This window comes from Alexandromys fortis, unplaced genomic scaffold (assembly GCF_014885135.2).
Source record: "Alexandromys fortis isolate MF-2015 unplaced genomic scaffold, M_Fortis_MF-2015_v1.1 scaffold_88, whole genome shotgun sequence".
Lineage (NCBI taxonomy): Eukaryota > Metazoa > Chordata > Mammalia > Rodentia > Cricetidae > Alexandromys > Alexandromys fortis.
Genome location: NW_026067961.1, coordinates 4,865,159 through 4,868,941, shown reverse-complemented (window position 1 = coordinate 4,868,941; position 3,783 = coordinate 4,865,159). Strand labels below are relative to the sequence as shown.

The 3,783-nt window shown below is 48.2% G+C and overlaps 1 protein-coding gene across 9 annotated transcripts in view; it reads left to right on the top strand.

Annotated features, from left to right (window-relative positions):
- The first annotated feature begins 333 nt into the window (after positions 1-333).
- The window catches only part of Rere (arginine-glutamic acid dipeptide repeats), a 351,136-nt gene continuing 347,686 nt past the window's right edge, over positions 334-3,783 (top strand). For 3 of the 9 annotated variants that reach the window (XM_050153161.1, XM_050153155.1, XM_050153154.1), the window contains exon 1: positions 335-823. The gene's annotated coding sequence lies outside the window, so the exon portion shown is untranslated. Of the gene's footprint in view, positions 824-3,783 lie in introns of all 9 variants that reach the window. The other 6 variants (XM_050153152.1, XM_050153151.1, XM_050153159.1 and 3 more) reach the window with 3 other exon arrangements.

Below are 3,783 nucleotides of genomic sequence, written 5' to 3'. Positions count from 1 at the left end.
GGGGAGCCCATCGCACCGGTTCCGGCCGCCGCCCGGAGCGCGCATCCAGAGGCCCGGCCGTGCCGCCGCCAAAGCTTAGCCTCTGCCCTTGCCTTTTCTTCTGCTCATTTTATTAAAAAGAAAAAAAAAAAGAAGAAAAAAAAGAAGGGAAAAAAAGAAAATGGAAGAGCGAGCCGGAGCAAACACTCCCGCCCCTAAGCCCGCCTTCCGCCTCCCATTGGCCCGTCCTCCGCTGCGTCACACCAAGACGCACCAGTGGCGAGGCGCGATACTGCGAGGTGGGCCGGGCCCGGGCGCGGAGTGGGCGGCGGGTCGGCGCAGCAGCCCCGCGGCTCCGCCACCATCGCGGAGGTGCCGCTGCTTCCACAGACGCTCGCGAGCCGCCCCCCGCGCTCCGCAGCCTCTCGCCACGCCGGGCCTCGGTCCCCGCCTCCTTCCCCGCGCCTCGTTCCCTCACGCGCTCCCCACCTTGTCTCCGCCTCATTTTCTCTCCTAGTTAAGGGGAAAAGGAAAAAAAAAAGCCATCCTCCTCCTGTGGGAGCCCCTCGCCCTCTGAGGGGGAAAAAACAACACAAAACCAGACATGGTCCTGGGCTTCCGCTGCTGAAGGCTTGGCCCACCCGAGGAGGTCGAGGTCCCGGCAGGGAAGCCCCGCAGCCCCCCCTCCCCCACGGCGTCGCGTCCCCGCGGGCCGGCCCCCTCGGCCCCGCGCCCGCCGCCCTCGCTCCGCCGCCGGCCCCCGCGGCCTCCCTTCCCGTCCCAGCACTTTCCCCGGAGCCGGGCCGCCACCCCTCTCATTGATGGTGTAGCGCCTGAGGGGAAGGTAAGTGTCCCAAGTTGTCGGCTCAGTGCCGCGGGCTGCCTCCCGCCGCCCCTCGTTCCCGGGTCGGGGTGCCCCGGGAGGGCCGGGGCGGAAAGCAAAGGCTGTGGGAGTGGAGGCGAGAGGTCGGGGAACCGCGGGCCGGACGCTGGCCTCAGTGCTGTGCGGGCCAGGTGACTGTCCTCCGCGCCTGCCTCCTGACCCCTGCTCTCTCGGGGCTCCTCAGGCACGCTCTCCTGCTACTCTGAGGTTAAACTAGTCCTTGCCGAGCCGCTCGCTCGGCTGTGGGAGGGAAGGACTTGAAGCTGGGCATTTCTGGGATGTTTGCGAATGTGGGGGTCTTGGAACGGACTCATTAAAGTCTAATTTCACATTAGGAGGACGGTTTCCTCCTTTGTGTTATCAAAGTCTCCACTCCTCGGCACCGTGATTCCAAAATTATGGAACCAGATCTCACTTGCAGCGGCGTAGAATTCATTCTGTCATGATTTAAGTTCTGCTGTCTGAAAGAGGGTGCCTTCTTTTTTCTTTATTATTATTTTTTAAGATTATAGGAAGAAGATAATTTTTCGTACAGTGGGGTGAATGTGTGTTGTGTTGAAGGAAGTACTGCAGGTTTTCTTTGAAACTGCTTGAGAAGTTGTTGAAAGGAGATAAAATGATTCATTGTTGAATTGTCATTATCCTCTCTCTTTTCCAAGGTTTGCTTACAATTTTTTTTTTTTTGGATTACAGACTTCAAACGTTGATTTAAGCAGAATGTGCCCTTGAGAAACGGGGTGTTGTAAATGTTTCAGTATGTGCTGCTATTTTAAGGTGGATCTGAGAAAGTAGTTTTGTATGAATCTTGAAATAGCCTTCTCCAAAGCAATTTTTAAAACAAAACAAAACAAACAAACAAACAAAAGATTAACTAGTGAGGGTAAACTTGGTGGATTGCAAAACAGACATTTAGTGTAACTTAAACGAATACATCCTAGGTTTAGGTTTCAAACAGCCTTTATAATTGCTTTCCATTTAAAGAGGGCTTTTTGTCTGGTGTACACTGGTGTCTTTAGTCTCAGTCTGATGGGGGAGGGGAGAGAGGATGGATCTATACAATAATAAAATCATCTTTGGCTAGCTATTTCCTTCCATGGATTTGCTTGCTGAGTTAATTCCACTCTAATTTACAAACCATTTTGGGTTTTGATGGCCTAGCCTGGGTGGAAGCTGGCTTCCAGTTTTCTCTGTTGTGGAGATCGAAGGGAAAAGAGGCAGAGGCAGACACACACACAGACACACACACACAGACACACACAGACATACACTACCACACCACACCACACACACACAATCAGGCTGAGGGCTCATTGTTCTCCCATACACACATCCACTCTCTCTCCCATATTTGGGACTAGGTTTGCACAGACAAACACAGCTTTTTGGGGGAGAGAGGAGAGAAGATGGGGGAAGGGGAGGTCTTTTCCTTTTCAGCTTTCTTTACCCATCTCATGTCTGGCTTTTTTTCCCCCCCAACCTTTGCACGGCGGATGAGTACATGGGAAACTAAAGGACACTCTGGGACATGTTCAGAAGACCTCTGTCTCCCTTTGCTCCCTTTGCAGCCCTGCTTTCTGCTGCTGACTTTTTATTTATTTTTGTCTGTGTAAAGATAAACTCTTGTTTTGGCTTTACATTCTCTGTTTTCACATCCCTCTTTACCTTTGACTCTGTTAGGGACAGACATTTGTTCTCTTGATTTTTATTTTCCTGAATGTGAGGAAATACGTTGTCTCAGTTAAAATGAATAAGATTGTATTTGAGGTTAACATTTGACAATATTTTGTGTGTGTGTGTGTGTGTGCGTGTGTGCGTGTGTGTGCAAGAGAAAGTGATTGATGATCCTTGACTTATCAATGTAGTTTTTGTTTTTAATAGTGTTTTTAAGAAAAGGTCTGGTTTTTCTGGTTGGGGGTTAGGGTAGAGACCCTTTTGAACGCTGGACAGTGCTGAGTCCACCTGGCTTAATCTCCTCTGGGCCAAGGATGGAGGTTAGTGTGACTCCATGTGGGTTGCAGAATAGCACCTTCTACTGGTTAATTGCTTTGACGATCCAGTGAAGAGGATGGGGGAGGGGATTAATGGCTGAGGCTTAATGATTTTCTTTTAAACACAGCGGCTGTGCCTTTCTGCAAATGCCACTTCCCCGGGCTGCTAATACAGATGCCCTTTGACAGGCGCTCTTGCATCGCAGCCTTATTATGTTATTGGCTGTGTCTTGACATTAATTTGTTCTGTTATCAGGAGTATTTTTACATTGTGACTTCCAAGGACTCCTTTGAATTGATGTTCTTTCTTCTTATGAGAAATGTAGTTTGTCTTAAGCTAGTAAACAACATAGGGGTTTATCTGCATTCCAAGTGTTGTAAACAGCACTCACCAGCGGCCCTTTAAGAACATTTTAGTGTCATTAAAAAGATAAACGTACATTACAGAAAGTCAAGTTCTAGCATTAGAGATTTTCCTCTGGGATTTAAACACCCACTCTGTGTGACAGAGAGGTTGAGGAGAAGTTGGGGTGGGGGATCTCAGTAAAATCAGCAATTTTGTGTAGCTAATGGTGCTGTATTGTAATAGTGTTTTCAATAGTTGTATCAGTATTATAATAAAAAAACCTGAATGATGTGTGGATTTGATTTTTTATAAGCTGGATGCTAGCAAGAATTTGAATGTGCATACAAATTAACACAACAGATGATAGATTCCTCCTGAGTCTTCTGAACTAATGTACAGTTTCATAAGTAATCTGCTTGATAAGTGCCTCACATATCGGTTGTTTAATGCAGTGACCAGTCAGAGAGCTTTGTAGCTGTAACTAGTTATTCTTTTTCTTTTTTTTTTTCTTCCGGTTTTTCGAGACAGGGTTTCTCTGTGTAGTTTTTTTTTTTTTTTTTTTTTTTTAGGCTGGGTTTGCTTTTGGT